General features: G+C 36.9%; 1 protein-coding gene across 6 annotated transcripts in view; it reads right to left on the reverse strand.

Annotated features, from left to right (window-relative positions):
- SCN1A (sodium voltage-gated channel alpha subunit 1) overlaps window positions 1–12,713 on the reverse strand; it is a 139,737-nt gene extending 127,024 nt beyond the window's left edge. For 5 of the 6 annotated variants that reach the window (XM_063595432.1, XM_063595430.1, XM_063595428.1 and 2 more), the window contains exon 1: window positions 12,261–12,713. The gene's annotated coding sequence lies outside the window, so the exon portion shown is untranslated. The remainder of the gene's footprint in view (window positions 1–12,260) is intronic. The other variant, XM_063595429.1, reaches the window with a different exon arrangement.
- Between the last annotated feature and the right edge of the window lie 9,040 nt (window positions 12,714–21,753).

Here is a 21,753-nt window from a genome sequence, read left to right on the forward strand (position 1 = left end):
GAAGAAAAAATGCATTCAGAATTACTTTGAAAAGCAGTGCTTAATCATAGTATATATAAGTAGTTCAATACTCATAGTATATATGAGTTTAGAATAGGAGTTTGGGACTTGCATAAGAAATAAAAGAATTATTTAAATTATTATATGCTTCAAGCATATTTCTACAAAAACAGTATTTGCGAAAGCATCCTATAAAATGTAAAACTGTCAGGTATTAATATTAAAGGTAACCCTAAAAATGTTTTTGTTTTGTTTCATTTTCATTTAACAATTTCTATTGAGAACCTAGACACCGAAAACGGAAGTAGGCAGTGGCAATGAGACTTAGTCACATCAGACAATATGCTGCACCATATTGCAAAGAAGGTACAGTATAGCAGAGGAAGACACGGGAATAAGCACAATAAAGTGCAGTGGGAGAGATGATAGAAATGTATACAGGACCTAGGCACAACACAAAAGGAAATTAATCATACTTGGGGAAGAAGAGGTCGTGGCTATTCACCAAATAAAGAAGCAGTAGCAAAGACCTAGAGATAGAAACAGCTTTAGGTCTTCACAGAAATGCAATTAGTTCTTTCTGAAGGACTAATGGTAAGGTAGATCGACCATGGGGTAAGAAATAAACCTAGACAGCTCATGAAAGCCAGCCATGCTGAATAACTGAATAGCTTTTACTCCAGGATATAACTTACAGTCTTAAAAAGTAGAGATTTGGCCCACATGTTTGAAAGGTCACTGGTGGTAGTATGGAGATCAGGTTCTAATTGAGGGAAGGGAGTGGGTGAACATTTAGAAAAAGACCAATAGAAACTTCTTACATTGGTTTAGGTGAGGAAAGATGAAAGTCCTAACAAGAGTATTAGAACATTTATATTTTATAATCCTCTGATTTGCTTTGCAACAATTTTTACTCACTTTATACAGAACTTACTGAACTAAACTGATATGTGCAGCTCATATTACAGTAATGAAAAATGTACTAACTTGTGTAATGTGACAAATATCTTCTCTATCCTGCATAATTCTGGGGGACTCAATTATCTGCATTATAATAATCTCAACTAATACAGTGCAACAAACTTAATCTGAATAATTTATCAGATAATCTGATAATTCATCAGATTCAGTGTCCCAGAATCTGATGAATTATCAAATTCATCCTTGTCATAATTTTTTTGTCTCAAGACTCCTTTTGTTAATATTATTGAGGAAACAAAAAATTCTTCTTTATAATGAGTTCATTGTATTGCCATTTACCATGTTAGAAAGCAGAAAAATCACAAGCACATCAATTAATAAATTTATAAATTATAATCATAAATCACATGTCAACAAAATAAATTTCAAGTGAAAATAACCATATTTCTAAAAGAAAAAGATCTAATGGGATGAGTGCTTGGCTAAGTTATGCAGGTCTTCAAAATATTGGAAGATTTCATTATTCATCTGTTAATATTACCACTAATCACATCAGAAACCCTGTAAGTTTTGAGAAGCTGTTGAGCTCATGGTGGCAGATACATCTTTTTCAAAATAATAATTTTCTCTTGAAAGGCCAAATTTTGTCACTGACAACAAATATTGTCAAATGTATTTTTAAAATGACAGTCTCCATTTATTTTCAAAAATTTGTCTTTTCAATATCTGTTTGAATAATCACAATTTGTCTCTCAGTCATTTTTTCAAATAAAAATAGTATTCTATGGAAGTACAGCTAGTTTAGCTTGCAACTCAAACAACTACACAAGTGCTTTACCTTAAGACAACCAGCATTATTGTTGATATACAGCAGATGTTAATCATGTATACTTTCCATTTCTTCATGTATACTGAATATTAAAAATATGTGTACTTAATGGTATAGATTAAATAAAATTAATTTCTAGTGTTTCGTCAAAGACATTCTTTTAGTGCAACTGGCTTTAATTTTATTCATTTATTTATTTACTTATTTTTACTGGGAATGAATTACAGTGAAGAATACAATGACAGTATAGTTTGTTGTCACTGTCTTGATAAGTGTTAAGGCTAGGGGTTTCATTGTTCTTCCAAATGTCAACACAGTGAAAAAGGTAAATAATGTTTTTGTATCATTATGAAAATAGTTTGGACCTGATGAATCATTTAAAAAGTCTCAAGGGAATGCAAGAGCATCTGTGGACCACATTTTGAAAATAACTGCTAAAATCACATTAAGAATTTTTTCGCCGGGCACGGAGGTTCCTGCCTGTAATCCCGGCACTTTGGGAGGCCAAGGCAGGTGGATCACGAGATCAGGAGTTCAGCCTGGCCAACATAGAAAAATTAGCTGGGTGTGGTAGTGTGCGCCTGTAATCCCAGCTACTCAGGAGGCTGAGGCAGGAGAATCGCTTGAACCCAGGAGGCGGAGATTGCAGTGAGCCGAGATCCTGCCATTGCACTCCAGCCTGGGCAATAGAGTGAGACTCTGTCTCAAAAAAAAAAATTTTTTTTTTGATTTTTTGGATTATATTCTATATGCATTAATGACTATGAACATTCTGAGAACATGACTGTGAAAAGTTTTTTTATATGTTACTGAATGGAAGGAGGGTTAGAAATCAGCAGAGTATGCAAAAACAGAGTAAAACAAAATGCCTAGGAATGAAAAAAAAAAAAAAGAGAGAGAGAGAGTCAGGGAGAGTAAGATAAAGTTTGGTCCCAGAGAAGATACAGTCAAGATTCCACTTTTTGCTATTCCACAGAGATTTCAGGAAGAAAAATCACACTCCTATTTTCTTTTTCTTTGCTTACTGATTTCTATTTAGCTTCTTTTTTTTTTTTTTTTTTTTTTTTTTTGAGACAGCGTCTCACTCTCTTGCGCAGGCTGGAGTGCAGTGGCTAGATTCTTCTTAAGTATGCTCAAACTTCCTTTTTGGAATGTCTTCCAAAGGCACTCTTGCCTTCATTTGTACAAGTTGATTGACCCTTTAAAGGCCTTAAATATTATTGTGCGACCTCACAGACTCCTCAAATCACCTGAAACCTGAAATGCTGAGGCCCAGGTGGCACTGAAATGATGGTATTCTAGACCTGACACCGGACTGTTTTCTCCTTGGTTTTGTCCCAACACACTGACATACATAGCCCAAAATACTACTGGCCTTTTTAAGTGGCATATCACATTCGAGGGTAATATCAAAACTGCTGCCTGGTAGCATTTGTGAAGTCTCAAAGTAACTCTTTCCAGGATTTTCAAATCCACTGAATTTCTTAGATTGAAATATGTATGTGACAGAATTCTCTTAGCTTTCTTTCCTCTATGAATATGTAATTGGAAACTCTGAGATCCGGTTTCTCATCTTTATTGGATTTTTTCTTTAATCTTAAAATTATGAATATTTGCTTTACAATAATCTAGATAAGGAGTCCCCAACCTTTTTGGCACCAGGGACTGGTTTTGTGGAAGACGGTTGTTCCACGGACATTGTGGGGAGTGGGGGCTGGCATTAGAATCTCATAAGGAGCACACAACCTAGATCCTGTGCATGCACAGTTCACAATAGGGTTTGTGCTCCTATGAGAATCTAATGCCGCCACTGATCTGACAGGAGGCGGAGCTCAGGCTGTAATGCTCCCTGGCCCACTGCTCACCTCCTGCTGTGCGACCCAGTTCCTAACAGGCCAGGGACCAGTACTGGTCCGTGGCCCAGGGTTTGGGGACCCCTAATCTGATGTTACTAAGTTACATCATTAATAATCTATTTCTCCTCACACAGATTTCTTTCCTCACATCCTCAACACATATAATTTCACATCTCCAAATGCAGCATTCCCTAATAATTACCCTTCTTACTCCATTCTGCCACCTCTGGCTCATTTTCACTTGCCATTCCATTTGATAATCTAGTAACTTCATTTTGCCAACTTGATGAATTTGGTTCTAAGTAGTTTAAAAATTTAAGGACATACTATGTCAGTATTTACAGGTGCTTCTTATTTATTCTTCAGTATTCTCAAATGTTCAATTTGAGGTCAAGTTTTGCTAAAAACAACTCATTGCAAATAGTAGATGTTTTATAAATATAAGATAAATTTCTTAAAATTCGTGCTGAGTTCTAAAGAGAAAACTTAGGTTACCAAGTAACATGATTTTCAGAACACCACCAATTTGCTATTTCAAGTCTAATTTTATATTAGACCGATTCCCAAAGCTTTTCCATTGTTAAAAAATTTTCAAAATACTGTACTTTTATTATACAAGGTTTGTGGCCTAGTTTTATTAATATTCCAAAAGACAAAATATTCAAACATTCAATTGTTTCATCAATAATTTAAACTAAATTTACTATTTTGATTAAAGATACAATGAGTATCTTTGCATGAAATAGATTACTAAATTCTATTTGAAAACTAATGTACACTTTTATTCTAGTTTTTAAGGCAACATATGTTTATTTTGAACTTTATTTTAAGAAAACATACCAAAACAATGCCAAATTGTTTGGTAAGAAACAATACCAAAGCATTTGAAAAAATAAATTATTAACAATAATAATTTTGTTGTGTAAAATTGTGAGTTATTTCATCATTTTATTAATTTATATTTCCCTTTTGCTTTATGTATTACTTTTGCTTTATGTATTACTTTTGTCATAAGAAAAATAAGATGTAATATTCTATTTAAAATTTTTTTTTGTTTTATGCACTTTATGTTCCTTTTTAATGTACTTTATGTTCCTTTTCCTTTATGTATTACTTTTATTATAAGAAAAAATAAGATGTAATATTCTATTTTTAAAACAAAAACTTTATAAAGAAGAAAACAGAAATCCTAATTCTATAAACCAGAGATAACTATTATATTATCTTCAGGGCTTTTTCTTAGGAAAAACATGTTTGTTTTTTTTTCCATAATTGGGGCCATCCTAGATATATATGTTTGTAAGGTACTTTTTAATATACTATTATATCCTGGGCAATTTTATATAGAATTAAATATTCATTGAAACATTATGTTTAATGGTACTATAATATTTCATCATTTGCCTAGACTATGATTTATTTAGCCATCCTTTCAACCTTCCAGCATTGTGTATGTAGACTGTTTTCTTTTTTCTTTTCTTTTTTTTTTTTTTTTTTTTTTTTTTTTTGAGACAGAGTCTTGCTCTGTCATCCAGATGCCAGGCCGGAGTGCAGTGGCATGATCTCGGCTCACTGCAACCTCCACCTCCCGGGTTCAAGTGACTCTCCTGGCTCAGCCTCCTGAGTAGCTGGGACTGCAGTTGCACACCACCATGCCTGGCTAATTTTTTTGTATTTTTAACAGAGACGGGGTTTCACCATGTTGGCCAGGCTGGTCCCAAACTCCTGACCTCAGGTGATCCGCACACCTTGGCCTTCCAAAGTGCTGGAATTACAGGTTTGAGCCACTGTATCTGGCCTATGTAGACTATTGTTAATCTCTCCAATTTTGTTTGGGTTGAATTAGTTTTCCTACATGGGGATAGTTTGGTGGAAATGTCAGTCAAGGAACTGTTAGTTAAGTTTACCCTTAACTAAAAGGATCAGATTCATGACCCAAACTTGACCAACCAGATGTTTACTTCCTGGAATTTTGGTGTTAAACATTAATGTCAGGAAAAAAAAGAAAAAAAAAAAAAAAGAAAAAGAAAGAAAGAAAAAGAGCCTGAAAGCAGTTGAGCTGATTTATTCTAGATTACAGCACCTTACAGAAACCACCAAAAGTCTACCAACTGGGCTATCTGCTCTTATAGTTTTCTCTGCTCCTGGCATTTTTCAGTCTAGATTGTAGCTATCCCTTAACTCTGTGAACTATAATATCTTTTGAAGACATTGCTTTTATACTTAAATTAACCTGAGTCAGTTTCAGTTACTTATTGTAATACTTTAATTTTTTTTTTACCAATTCCCCATGAATTCCTAATTTTATATCCTTTTCTGTCACTTTCCTCACTGAAATAAATGAGCATCTTAATTCTTATCACAGATCATGAATGTAAATGTGACATTATAGGCACAGCAGTGGAATCAGTGTCACCATCATTTTATTTCTGCCCCCACTTTGTTAGTCATCATGCCTGTAATTACAAACCTAATTAATTGCCTTTATTAGAATCTTAACACATACACAGATAACTCATTATTATCCAGTAGGAGGAGGGTATGAATAATGAAAATCCATCATTTATAAAATAACCACAACAGTTTCATCAACAACAACAAAAAATCAATTTAATCTTCTTTGCTTATGATTTTAGTAGTCATAATTATTGCCAGAGACAACTGTTAGAGGCTGAATTGTATCCTCCCCAAATCCATATGTTGGAGTCTCAAACTCCGGTACCTCAGAATGTGACTGTGTTAGGAGTTAGAGCCTTTGAAGAAGTGGTTTAGTGAAATGAGACTTTTAGGGTGAACCACAATCCAATATGACTTGTGTCCTTAAAAGAAGATGAAGTTTAGACAGAAAAGAGACACCAGGAATGCACATGCACAGAGGAAAAGACAGACATCAGCAAGCCAAGGAGACGGGCTTTAGAAGACACCAAACTTCCCAGCACCTTGTTCTTGGACTTTGAGCCTCCAGAACTGTGATAAATACTGTTATTTAAGCCACCCAGTCTGTGGTACTTTGTCATGGTAGCCCAAGTTAACTAATACAGAAACCAACCCTATTTGAATGGCACACCTCTATCTCAAGTTCAGTAGTTTCCCCAGTGGTATCTGTGAAACAAAAGCATACTAGCAACATATTATTAAAAAGAACATGGATAATATTTGTGTAACTTTGGGAAAGCATGTGCAATACAGTAAATATGTTTCTTTGGAATAAATATAACCTTTCCCTGGAAATATTTGCTCATTATCTCCTTAAATTTTCAGTGGAGTCACAAATGAATATGTTTCCAATAATGAGAAGAAACATTTTGTTGTGAAGTTAGATCAATAAAGTGTTTAATAGTTAAGGGTATATGGATCAGTTTTCTGATTCTTTAAAGTTATGTGGATTCTCAAGAACAAAGAATCTCACTGACCTTTTCTTAAAAGATATATCACTAGTACCCACTGTAAGAAATAATTGATGCTAAAATCATAAACGCATGGACAACAATGTTAATAAGACAATTCACCGGGGAAAGAATTGTCTTTTCAACACATGGTGCTGGGACAACTAGATATGAACAAACAAAAGAGTAATGCTGAACCCCTACCTCACATTATATGCAAAAAGTTGACTCAGAATGAATCCTAGATCTAAATGTAAGTGCTAAAGTTATACAACTAGTTGAAAAATAATAGAAGTAAATTTTTATGACCTCAGATTAGGCAACGGTTTCTTATACATGAGACTAAAAGCACAAGTGACAAAAGAAAAAAGTTAGAGTAGATTCTTCATCAAAATTAAATCTAAGTTTGTAGGTAGAGCACCAAAGGAGAAACCGGCAATATGATAAGGCAAAGACTTTTGACCATTTACAGAGAAAAGCTAAAACGTCAGGTTGATTCTAAGTTAGAAGAGAAGCAAATTCACATTTTCTAGAGAAGAACTACAGTGTCCATAGGTAACTGAGAATGAGGGGAAGCAAATAGTGAAAAAAATATAAAAAGATAAACCATTGGAATATGAGTCTTGAAGGAATAAAAATATGATAACAAAAGTTTTAACATAGATGAAAATGAAAGCTGATGTTTATCAAATTATTTTGAAATCACATTCCTACTCATTCATTTGCAAAAAAAAAAAAAAAAAAAAAAAGATTTGTTCAAATCCCTCCAAGCAGCTCCTGTGTCCTGGCCACTATGGGGGATGTAAACACTGGTTTTCATGCTTAGTGTCTCTTTCTTGCCTGCACCTGGTCAGTTTATCACTTCTGGAGGAAGAAAAACTGACTGGGTGACTATATCATTCTAACCAATGATCTCATTCAAACAATTTTTTTTTCATCAAATAGTACCTTTTCAATATTTTTTAATTTTTAAAAAAGTTTTTAGACAAGAGCAGTAATGAGAAGAGGGGAAAGAGTAGAACAAGGAGTTTGATCTGTAACTGACTGTGAACAATCAACTGAGATAACTCACTACCTTTGGACCAGTTCTTTTCAACATTTTTGAGGCAATTTTTTTGTATTCTAGGAACTGCAACATTTTTTCAGAGAACTTTACAAACTCTCAAAACTTTTTTTTGTGAAAATGACTGATTTATGTTTTTTTTTAAACCTAACAACTTGTTAACATTGAATGTTTTAAATTTATTTGACATAACTCTTTGATTTGTTTTTTTAAAAGTCGGGGGCAATTAGAGCCCTAAGCCCAATCTCTGAGATTCCACAGATCTGGCTGCACACCTCTATGGTGCTATTTCTGTTCGTTTCTTTTACTTTCAGGATCACCCACAAGGTTTGTGCCACTCTTCATACCTGTGAGGCACTTCACCCTTTAGCACCTTTGATTCACTCCATCATTGGCCTCATTAGATTTCTGCTTAAAAAAACACTTTCTCCACCTCTTTCATTATTTTCTCTTTGCATGCCCCTCTCATCCTCACTATCTCTTTATCTTGCAGTATTTTTCTTCAAAGAACTTACATTTACTGACATTTCTTTGCACATTGATTTGCCTACTGTCCAACTCTATCACCAGACTGAAAGCTGCATGTGGGTAGGAATTTTGCTTTATTCACCACATTCCTGCACTTAGAACGCAGACCCTTCTATCTTCTATTGTACAGGAGAGCTTTTTTTTTTTTTTTTTTTTTTTTTTAACAAATAACCCAGTGTGATGGCTCACTCCTGTAATCCCAGCACTTTGGGAGGCTGAGGCAGGCAGATCACTTGAGGTCAGGAGATCGAGACTAGCCTGGCCAACATAGTGAAACCCCATCTCTACAAAATACAAAAATTAGCCAGGCATGGTGACACTCGCCTGTAGTCCCAGCTACTCGGGAGGCTGAGGCAGGAGAATCACTTCAACCCGGGAGGCAGAAATTGCAGTGAGCCAAGAACGTGCCACTGCACTGCAGCCTGGGTGACAGAGTGAGACTCTGTCTCAAAAAAACAACAAACAAACAAAAAAATGGAGTGGATTTGGGTAATCATTCTAAACCAAACTGTTTTTGGAATTTTGGCAAGTCAGAAAGCAGATGAATTACAGCTCACATGTACGACTGCACCCAACTTCAGTCCTGAGTCTCTTGGCTAAGCTGTAGCTCTACCATCACATGGATGATGAGCAAACATCAAGAACACAGACACCATGGCCACGGTGTGGCTGGACTGCTTGGATTCTGCCACTTACTAACTGTATAACCCAGCAAGTTAATTGAACCTCACTGTGCCTTGGTTTTGTCACCTGTAAAATTAACAATAGTATCTACCTCATAGGATTAAATGAGATCATATTTGCAAAGTACTGCTTAGGATAGTGGCTGGCACAGAGTAAATGCTATATGTTTTTGATAAATAAAACAATTAATAAATGGAAATCTAGGAATGTGGACAAAATTTAAAAGTTGGAAAAGCAAACTTTGGGGCAGCTTGGGGAATTCTGTGACAACTTCTTTTTCTGATCACAAGTGCAATGAGAATAAATTTCTTCCCACCCTACCCTAAACTAATGCAATCTCAATTGAGCAGGGGAACATGCTTCATTCACTAATTAGAATTTCAAAAGGAAGTGATAACCTCACGGAGCACAGCCCCATTGACCCTGAGGGTGACTATACAGGGCCTTCAATTGCTGATTCTCTCCCATCCTTCTCTGGGATCTGTTTCTCCCACCCTCCCCATTCTGAGGTAGCTGGAAGAGAATAGGCTTTGTGCCCTTTGGCGAGTACAGGGAGAAAGTAGTAGGTTCAGCCTCTCCAACTGCCCAGGGAGAAAGCAATACCTTTCAAGGTCCCCAGGCTAAATTTTGGAGGGATGCTTTTGTGTGTCACTGTCGGGCTCACACCGACATAAACCCTTGAGAAATGCCTGGTTGGTGACGTCCTAGAGGTAACACCAAGCAAGCCCCAGATTTTCTCTTCTTCGTCAGCAATTCCCAGATGAGGTGCTCTTGTGTTTACCCTCTCTGATTGTCTGGATTCCCTGATACTACCCTCTATACAAGGAACTAGAATGTTTCTTACTGGATTCCTCTGTTGGTGGTGATAGAGTTTACTTTGGGTATCTAGTCAGTCTGGTGCCCCTGGTATCTCTGGTTGGTACAACAGAATCCTGACTGAGCTCCTTAGTGCCTTCTTGAATACTGTATAATTAACTAGGCCTCCAATTGTGCCCCGCCTTGCCCCAACCCATAGATGGACAATCCCTCCTGCCATGTCTTAAAGAGAAATTACCATAATAAATGACTCTCCAGACAGCACATTTCCCAGCAAGAGGGGGCATGTAAACCAAGTCTATTAGTATTGGCAGCAAAATCCAATGTGTTATTGTTACCAGTATGAACACTCTGGGTATCCTGGCCTCCTATATAGATATTTGAAACAAAACAGACAAACAATGTGAAGGAAGGAGGAAAAACAGCCACACAAATGAGTTACAGTGAGTTTAATGAAAACTAATTCCATTGCTGGGTCCATGTGATATAACCAGCCACTTGTGCTCTGTTCTAGTGGTTTATAATGTTACCTCACCCTCTCCAAGAAATTGGTTTCCCGTAAATCTCTGTGGCCATTCATTCCTGTCTACACATTATGTTCCTAAAATAGACACCAGCTAAAAATCTCTTCCAGGAGCTTTGTGAAGGAAGGCCTAAATTGCAAAACTCCTCCTAGAAGAGAGATGTGATTTTGTAATTGCTTCATCGCAATTACAAAAGCAACAATCATAAAAGAGAGTTTTAAAGGAGTTTTTCACCACAGTCATTCTCCTGAAATGCACAGCTGAGGGAAGGAAGAATGTCAGATGCCCCGCGAACGTGCAGAAGCTCCCAGTTGCATCACCCTGGCGTGCCAGGTATTGCAGCAAATAGGAAAGGTAAGCTACCCACTTCTCTGGGCAGGAGAAACTAAAGCAGGAATCACCAACCTCAGCATGGAATTTTCCTATTTCTGTCTGGCAACATCCTCTTGGGATGATTTAAAGTGCTTTTTGGAGAAATATGTTCTGTTACTATACTAGCGCATCAGAAATACCACGTGAACCTGCAAATCCATAGAAGAAGAAGCCACATTTTATAGGTGTGATAGCAACAGCACTTGGCAATTTGCAAGTTTGCTACTGCACTCAGAAATATTTAGTCACATGCACATATTGACAGTAATATACCCTGCCTTGACTTAATTGTTGCATTGGACAGGTGAAAAGCACCTACCCACCACTCTAGACCAATTTGTTAACAATCACCAGTGAGTAATCAAAGAGAACAAAAAGAAATGAGAAGTAAACGCAGCAAGTGGGTCGGGTCTTTAAACACATACCTCAAACAGGTAGGAGTCAGGAAATCCATGATAGCAAAGACATTTGGACAAGCCTCACCTCCACCCAGAAATAATTCTTATGCTGTTCTGAAAAGCAAGACGGTTCACACTAGGAACTGAGCAGTATCTGCAGTATCATTGCTGGTTGTGACCTCTGTCTAAGTAAAAGTAAGTCAATGTTTCCTATTTGGCATTGCATAGAAAAGGGGACTCTTTACCACTTTGCTCAAGCTCTTTTTTAGTGTGGCTCAATAGGAGTTGGCGGAGGGGCGGGGGGGGGGGGGCGGGAATCATTGCCCCTTCCTTGTTCAAGGCATGAGGCATTTCTTCTCAAAAGCCCAGCCTCAGCCTCAGGAAGCTGAATACCCCTGCAATGCTAGGCTCCAGCAGCAGCCCCGCTGCCTTCTTTCTTCCTGTGGAGTTAAAACTGAGATCTAATTTTTGCTCCGTCCTTAAGAACAATATGACCTCTATTCCCAGCCAGCTAGTCCACTTCCAAAACACCAGTGAAGGAGGGGGCTTCAATAGGATCAAAAGGGACCTTGAATAGGATGAAGGCAAGCAAAGGCAAGAACTGGCCAGATGCCAAGCTATTTCAGGCCAAAGAATCCCATCTTCTATCAAAATGCTGAACTGCAAAACAAACCTGATTTCAGTTCATGGAAGGTTGAGAGAGGAGGGGGGAGGGGAGGGGAGGAGAAGAGGAGGAGAGGGAGGAGGGGGACAGTTGGTCTGAATACACATACAAAAATGGACTTCCTGCTCTGCCCAAACTGAATTTCCATGGACTCTTTTTCCAAAGGAATAACTGGAATGAATAAACTTAAAATCAAGATGAAACAATTAGATGGCTTACCTGATTAAAAGGAAAATTATCCATCTGCAGTGAGGAACAGCATCACCCAAAGACGAGATGATAACAATGTGCCTTCAGTTGCAATTGTTTAGATTCCTTCTTGCAAAAGGTGTCAAAGTATTTACAAGGGCTGCAGTCTCACTGGGGCAGAACACACAGACACACAAACACACACAAACGCACACATACACACATGCACCAGAGACCTCTGCAGTATCCTCTCGGCTTCATCCTCGCCTCGCTCTATGGTACCTAATACAAATCAGCAAATAGCTTGTTTCAAAAAAAAAAAAAAAAAAAAAAGGCAAGACAGCACCTTACATTACATCGCCATCTAGTGGCTAAATATTAAACACTTTCTCATAATCCAGATTTATGATTTCTTCCTCAACCTCTTTTCTCTCAGCCTTTTTTCCTTTCTTCTCTGTAATCTCCCAGTATTGCTTCTCCTTGCTTCTCTTTCATTCCCTATTGCTATATAATATCATGAACCTAATGACTCAAAGAGGAAAAGGTTTGAAAGTAAATATAGCTATTTTCAAGTAGTACTTGAAAAACTTTAGCATTATTTTAGTTTGAAACTGTTACTTTATTCCTAATATGAATCATTGTTATCCATAAAAATGATATATCTTATAAATAAAACTGTCTTTTTATTCCACCAGGAAGCAATCAGGTGGCCCTTTATTACAGATCTATGGCTTCACATTTTTCTGTTTGAATATTGTGTTTTAGGATTAGGTTTCATATTATAGTGAACAGCTCAGAGTCACAAAATGTGAGTTTTACTTCAACATTGATGAACACATGCCTTTAACAAAGCCACTGAAGTCTTCTATGGACATTTACATTCTTACTATCTTCATCTGTAATTACAGATTAAACAAGACTTTCAACCCACTCTAAATTTCTATGGTTTTACTATATTTTACTCCAATGTTTTCCCATCTTGTGGACACAGCCTAAAGCTTAATTATAATAACACATTTTAATAAACAAATATATATAGAAAGAGAGTCCAATTGCCTATTACCCAAAGATAGAATTATAAAAACCATGAATATCAGTTTTTTCTAAGACAGTAAAAATCCATGCTAAACTAATTATAACTCTTGGAACTGAGAGTAGAGCTTTTTATGTTATATATTGTATTCTAAAATGGAATCAGCCTTAAACATTCAGTCATACATAAAATCACGATTATGTGTAGATTAGTCATTGAAAGTAAATATTTCATCCTCATTATTTTTCTTTTGCCATCTAACACACTTATTACAATCATTGCATGTGTTTTATCATTTATCAATATAACCTTCAATATTTAATCCTTCTCTTCCTTATTACAGGATGGTGAGATAAATACTGTTAATGTTATTATATTATAATTATTCCTATTTATACTTGAGAACACTGAAGCTTTCTGAGCCTTACTGAGGTTTATTCAAGACCACATAGCTTGCAAAGCAATAAAACTAAGGCTGTTGGTCCCAAGAGCCCAAAGAATAATCCACTGTTCTTTGCAACATACCTAAAAGTTCACCATTTTTTTCCTGTTCTAGAATCACAGAAAAGTAATTTTGATTTCTATGTTTACAAAACATTTACTAGCCCTTAATTATGGACCAATGGGTCCATCTTGTGGATCCATCTTTTTATCTATAAAAGAAAGAAATTAAGTAAGATAATTTCCTGCTCCAGCTCAAAAACTCTATCCAGTGCTTTCCCAAAAGCCAGTTGGAGTAGCATGAACACATTCATTTGAAGTTACTCAGTGTCTGGGAAATGATGTTGCCCAGTATCTGGTAGAGTCAGGGCAAAGTTGAAAGAAGCTGAGGAGACAGGTGATCAACAACTGGTAAACGATTGCCAAGATCTTAGAGATGAAAAGAGAGTGGGAACTGCATGAACTAACAGGCAATTTTTTTAGAATAATACATTCCATATGAATAGTACTTAGAGATTAGATATGTAAAAATACAAAATAAGAACATACCTGGCCACATGTTTTAATGAATTCTAATTGCATATTATAGGTGCCAATTTTTCTGAGTGTCTGCTCTTAACAATTCCCCCAATAGTCCTTCTCCCCTGATCCTTAGTGGTAAACCTACCCTCTTGCTACAGAGGACTGGAGCAAGAGAGGGTATCTACGCAGCTGACCTGGTCAAAGAGAGCCACTGCATGTGATTCTGGCAGCTGTGGAGTCAGCCTTCCCTCACCATGGGGACTCAGGACCAGGTGGACCAGGATACTGAAATAGCAGCCAGCCACACAGATGTGGAGGAAGAAGTGACAAAAGACAGAGCCAGAAAACCCCCTGGGTTCCCAACGGTGTTCCTGTTTCCATCTCCAGTCTACTCAAGATCCAAACACTTTCTTGATGTTGAGTTCCATGATAAACTCAAACTCCATTTTTGCTTAAGCGAACTTGGTTTCTGTTGAACTATGGAGTCCTAACCACTTCATTAGCTTCAAGAAAGTTGCCAGTACTGCATCTATCAAGTATTATTCATATTCTGGGCATCTGACACTTCATTTATTCACTTCTTAATGCACCTGATATATGCCAGGCACTTTTCCAGGTACTTAAGTAACATCAGCAAACAAACCAGATCAAAACCCTCCCTTTGTGGAGTTTACATTGACATGTCAGTCATATGGAAAGGCACAACGCGTTCAGTGTGCACGCTACCTTTCTTCCGCCTCCATGTCTTTGTTCACAACCTTCACTTCTCTTGGAAGACCTTTCATCCATCTACACATAGCAAATTCAACCAATATTTTAAATGTCTGGGTCAAATATTCTCTCTTCTCCAACGTCTTTTCTATTTTCTCAGCAGATAGAATTCTTTTTTCTTTTGTTAATTATGGAACAATTTTATGTTGAATCTTATGAAACATGGTCATTTGACAAGTTGAAAGCATTGAGCATAAGGAGATAAATGACTATTCTCATACAGACTCCTAGAAAAGGCCAATATCCCAAGCATGGCCCAAAGAGTACTATTAACTAACAACTCATCATTCTGTACAGATACTTCATTCGTCAGAGCTGAAGCAGTTTTACAGTATTAGTAACTTTAAATATTCCATGTTTCAGACTGAGCATAAAGGCAAAATATGAGATTTTTATTAAATTAGTGTAATATGCACTTAAAATCACATATTTATTTTTTAAAGTTAGCAGAAGATATTAAAACAAAACTCTGTGCTACCCTATGTCACTACTACACTTATCCCATTTGACCTTGTTCTATGAGTTTTATATATGTATCTTATTTGGCTCCCAGAATGTAAACTCCCTGTGGAACCAGCGTTGCATTTTATTTTTTTGTAGATTAATTTATTGAGAGATAATTTTGTCTCTTTCTCACTGTTACATTTCCAACTTCAAAAAATGAAAAACTAATCTTCCTCTGCCCCCGTTGGTAAAGTTAGCCATTCCAGGAAACCCTTTGTAATCTTGTTTCAGAAGCTGGAAAAAATTAGCTGCCTACTTCCTAGGTGACAATACTTCAATCTGTGAATGCATGGACCTGCTAAACAGGCTGAGGGGGCATGGCTGTGGCTTTTTTATGAGAGTTCCTAACAAGGAAAAGAGAATGAAGGCATAAGATGTCATTTAGTCTTTGTAAGACTCCGTCTCTGTCCTGAGAATGTGGTTGTTACTTTGTTATAGCTTTGTCAGTTGCATTGCTCAGTGCCAAAACATAAAAGGGAATATTATAATGGGACATCATCTCTGTCAATAGATTTTGGGTATTAAAGAGAGCGTGAGGTCACTCAGGTGGAAAAAGCTGGGCCAGGTAATTTTGTCTGTTAGTTTTACGACATAAAGGAGAGTCTCTCGATGCCATTAGATCCTGAAAGAGTTCAAAGAGAGAACTACCTCATTATCAGAAGCCTGAGGAATTAGTGTAATTAGTATCTGAATATTCTTTAATATTTTCTTGCATAGAAAATAAAGGTAATTGGTTATCAAAAACATTCTTTCAAATGTGTATCTCCTGGAGTTGTGGAGTTCTGAAACTTTAACCAGCTGCCTTATAAAGAGAATTTATTAATTGACTTTATGCCTGCCAAGGAGAAGGAAGCCATTCTTAATTTTTAGCCAAAAATTTCCCAAAGTGATGACCAAATCATTATGTTTTGAGTTCCAGATTCCCTTGTTTAGAGTTATAAATGACATTTGAGTTTTAAGGCAGAAATGTTTCTAAATTCCCCTGTCATTTGTTTGGGAATCTATAGTCACTGAGCAACATGAAGCTGGGTCTCCCCTCTCTTCCCACCGCAGGAAAGGAATCGGAGGCTGGAGGCGAACTTGAGTACCTTGAGGTGGTATCCCAAAGGAGATGGTGGTGACAACAGACAAGTCTAAATGTTAGCAGGTCTTCTGAAGAAGTCGGGGAGTGATCCCAACACAGATAGCAAATGCTAGAGTTTGGATTTAAACTCAGACCTTAAGATTTTAAATCTACAGGACCACTGTATCACTACAAATCCTGACTTTGCCCCCTTTTGATTGGAATAATCAGATAAAGCACACTACTGATGTGATCCTTGGTAAATGTAATTTACTACTTAAGTACTTTGCTTTTGTAGATGTCAATTTCCTAGTGGGGTTTTTTTTTCTTTTGGTAAATGCAGCATTCTGCAAAAATCTACTACCAATTCCTTGCTCTCACAAAGCATTCACCAACACTGTGCCACTATTTTAGAAATAGAAACCATATCCTAGCCGAAAATGATAAACTCATATATTTCCTTTTGAGATTAACCTGCCCTTTTGAAAGGGAGTCAGAAATGAATGTGAAATTTATTTGCTATTAGACAAATAAATGCAGAAACTGCAATTAAGAACTCTCTTTTAGGACTAGAGCCAACTAGTTTTTCTGCAAGTTTAAAGTTACAATTTTTTGATGGCAAGAATTGGCCAACTGATTTCAAAATATCTTATAGGTACTAAAGTGGACTTTTGAAACTGTGGTAAAGTCCATACATTCCATAAATTAAAAAAATAATAATCAGCCATTTTTTTCAAATATGATATAAAAATATTTGAGGGCTCCTCCCCTCCCCGCAACTGGAATTCACTGAATCAGAGCTGCTATAGGCTTGCATTTTTTGATGCACAGATAACCACTTTTTAAATCACTTGTAATATAATGAACATAAATAATTGAATTTTTTTTCTTACAGATTTGATTCTGAAGTATTTTTGAAGTATCTTTAAAACCAACGTGCTTGTGGGCACACATTACACTATTTAAAATTTTATTAAAAGTATTTTAAAAATCCTTAGAGAGAGAATGCCAGTTCTCTCTCTCTCTTTCTGGTAGTGGAGAAGAAAAAATAGTATAGGCTTTTCTTAACTCACCACAATGCAGTAATTAAAAGCGAGAGAGAAAGGAGGGAAGTTGTGGGATTATGATGGAGATAATCAGATTCCCCAGTTGCCCTCTGCCTTCCCTGCTATCGAGACAAGGCACAGAAGCCAGAATTATGTCTGCAGGTGATTATTTCAAGGAAGCAGTTACTCCTTGTTGGAAGATTCACTGCAATTTCCTTTCAATTACATAGGCAGACATTGGTGTTGGAGAGGGAAATAACAATATTCCTAAACCAAATAAGTAGGTTTTATAAACAAGACAGAATAATACATGAACCTGATTTCTCAAAGGGAAATTAAGTATATGAATGTCAATCATCTGATGAGATTAGCATTACAATATAGGTTCAGAATGAGTATTAAATCACAAAATTACTTTTTATCACTTTATATAATAGCATTATTCCTCTGATTATATCACCAACTGAACAGCACTTCAAAAATTACTATAGTGCTCTGTATATATCTTTAATTTTAAATCCTTTATTATTTGGGGGCCTGGTTTATTTTTTATCTTTTCTTCTTTAGCTAACGTGTAAGAAGACATTATTAATATTTAATGAAGATGACACTAAAATGTCGTTTTTCAAAACAACAAACTCTGCCTTTTCCTAAACAAGCAGGGAGCCATTATGCCTTCACTGTTCCGCTTCCTTTGTTTCCTCTGTTTTCAGGACCTTCTCTTCTTTGACCGCATCTTCCTCCACCCTCTATCGGTGCACCTCTCCACGGTCTGACCCCACTCAATGATCTCTTTGAAAGTAAGAACTATGACTTATTTTTTTTGTCATTGTTCCCCAAACATATCCCAAGTCTGTGGTAGAATTAAGGTAGTTTCTGGAGAGAACCTGATAACATCTGCTGAGTATTGATGAATAAAAATTCCATAATAGACTTCCAACAAAACCCTGGAGTAGAATAAAATAACTTTGTAAACCTCATAAAAAAGAATGTCAATTTACATAAATCATTACCATTGCTTTATGGGTAGGGTTTTGCTAATCATTGAGAAATTGTGGAGCTGGAAAAGTCTCAGAGATAAACCAGGCAAGGGTTCTTATTTTGGATATGAGGAAACTGATGCCAAGAGAGGTGCAGTGATTGTCCAAGGTCACATAGACAGTTTTATACCACAAAGGTCCATTCAAGTTTTCCCACAGTTTAACTCTAAAGGAAATTAATATTGAGTAAGGTACATCAGCACATAAGAAGCAAAATGGAAGTGAGTGAAGTATTTCTAGATATGCCACAATTGATTTTCACTCATGTTTTGACAGAGAGATGGATGTGATGAAGGGTATGAATGCAGTTACTGTTTAAGAAGGTGATGGACTAACCAACATTGGTTTTAGCAAAGAATAAAGAAAGTGACTGTCCTTCAATCTAGCTCCACATGCGGTTCTTAAATATTAACCACAAAGTACTCAAGCCCAAGGGCATGAGCTCTGGGTATGCAGAGTGTAGCATTGACAGCTTTCAGGAATGCAGGCCCAAAGACAGCTCCAGAAAATATCCAGGAAGCAAACTATCTTGAAGTTCTATACTTTCTTTGAAATGCCAAGATGTAATCTAAAAATATGTGTTCTACTTTTTTAGTCTAATAAACCACATTTATATGATGGTTATCTGTCATATGGGGAGACAAAATTCAATATTTCACATGCCTGAGCTTTATACCCCTCCTTTAAATGTATCAAGATTTCATAAAGCTTTGGTTCTTCAGAAAAGATCAAGGTACATCACAATATTTAAAGCATTATCTCCATATCTATTGCCACAGGAGGATAAAGAGAAAATAAACATAAATGTAAATAATGAAAATGCCTGAGCAATCATAAAGAATGAAGTCACTGTGTGGATTCTATTCTGTGTTTATGTGTTCTTTCCTTTGCTCTTAAGTCAGTTAAACATAATGCTTGGGTTCTTTCCTGATTTATTTCATTCAGCAATCCCCCCTACCCCCCGACATCCCTTGCAAAGATGAATCAACAAAAGCGATTACCAAGAACAATATGATTGATTACTTATTGGAACTCGAATACCAATTTTCCACTTAAGTATATCTTTATATCAATCACCTCACTTGCCTACCTATTGAAGAGTTTCAATTAGATTTTTTTTTTATAAAGAGGACTTTCTTTACTCTAAAGGATATAGCTGATATTTATGAAGACAACGCTTTATTTACAGAATAAAACTGAACTTTGCCATAACTTAGCATAAGCAAATATGTAGTTCCTGTTTCCCTAAAGAATTCCTGTCAACATCTTTTTCCTTTCATATTCAAAGGCAGAAAGTCATTGACTTTACCAGGAGCACAGCAAAGCCATCTGTAAAGTATAGAAGTGTCGCTAGAATTAGGTGCTACCATATTGCTTGGGGAAATTAACATTTTTGACACATCTGTATGCAGTTCCAATCTTCGGATATCAATTTACAAACTCACATAAATTACATTTAGTTACATCTTTTCTTTTTGTTTCTTTCCTTGAGAAAAGCAAGAATTCCACTCTAGGCCAAATAATGGACAGAAATCATTAGGGTCCACTCCAGGGACTGAGGCCCTTTAGAAGAGATTGGCAAGCGACTAGGGAAAAGGTACATCGAAGGTCAGAAAATAATGACATTTAGCCTAGTTCTCCTGGCGATTCCTTGGAAATTTTGGGGCCCATGAGCTCAGTTGCTGCTTCTGGGATTGCCCCTATTCATATCAAATAGCAGAGAACTGAGATGTCTTACCCACACCTGAGAAGATTCGGATGCGAGCATGGGATAGAGGTGCTAGGCAGCGGCACTTTCATGCCTAAGTGCAGTCTCTCATACCTGTTCATCTGCAGTGGCATGAAAGGCAAACAGATTCTTCTGCTCGTTATGGCTTGTTGAAATGACAGAACCACTTTGTCTCAACATTTTCTATGACACTTGATACATAAGGAAGCTCAGAGACTAAAGTCCTTGTTTCCATGTTCCACTAGGTCTTTTTGAAAGTCTCTTTTACATTCTGATTGCTATCATGACATCAAAGTCACCTGTATTCCTCATCTTTGTGGGGAAGAGCAGGCTAAATAAAGTAGGTAAGGACACCTTCTGAGTCTGCACCCCTTTAATTGACACATAGGGGATGTGACCCCTGATGTTTCTGCTTCCCTTATTCTTTCTGCAACTAAGCAAACATAGAATGTGGATTTTCCCATGCTGTTAGCAAGGATGAAACTCAGTGGTCATTTGCTCTACTTCACATGGTAGTTGTTTCTAAGATTACATATCATACATATGCATATATATATATGTTATGTTATGCTACACACACACAACTGCTAATGAGTGTTCTATCTCCCCTTTTCTTGCCCCTCTGCTCTCTAGGACAGCAGTAGCTTTATATGTATCTCTATCTGCCCTAAGTCTCCTCTCTTGGGCATCACAAACAGAGTTACCCTTCCATGAACCATCTATTGCTTTAAAATTATACCTCAGATGCAGTCATGGTCCTAGCAGAAAGTAGATGGTACATTCAAAATGGTTAAAATAAAAATAATTATGGAGAAACTATTGACTAAGTGGGTTAAGATGGTTGATGAGTGCCCAGGAACTAGCAACAGAGAGAGCCAATGCCATTCCAGGCAAGAGTGAAAGAGTGGCACCAGATTCCAGTGAGAGCTAGAGCTTTAGAAGACCCAACCAAGAGGTTTAACTAAAGAGGAATGCAGCTGCTTTTTTAAGCTAGGAAGTGAGGTGTGGTCGGGGAGACTCTCCAATTTTCTGCTAATGCCTGTCTTGGGCTGCATTCAAAGCCAACGGATGAAGGACCCCAAGTTTCTCAATCCCTGGAAAGTGGACTTGAAAGTCTTTCCCTCTACTTGTCCATTATTCCACTTCTAACCTACATTTTAATACTCCCAACACTCTCTTCCCTGGTCTGCATTCCTTGGAGTCCAGTGCTCCTGCTAGTAGCCCTTATTCCAGGGCTCCAGCATTTGTTGGGCTCTGGGAATGTTTTTTCCAGGTTGGCAGTTGTGAAGGGCTGGTGGGAACTGGGGAAAATAACAATGTGTCTCATCTTATCTCTAAAAACATTTCTTTTTCTTTGTTTAAAAAGCAAAACAC

This window comes from Pan paniscus, chromosome 13, assembly GCF_029289425.2.
Source record: "Pan paniscus chromosome 13, NHGRI_mPanPan1-v2.0_pri, whole genome shotgun sequence".
Lineage (NCBI taxonomy): Eukaryota > Metazoa > Chordata > Mammalia > Primates > Hominidae > Pan > Pan paniscus.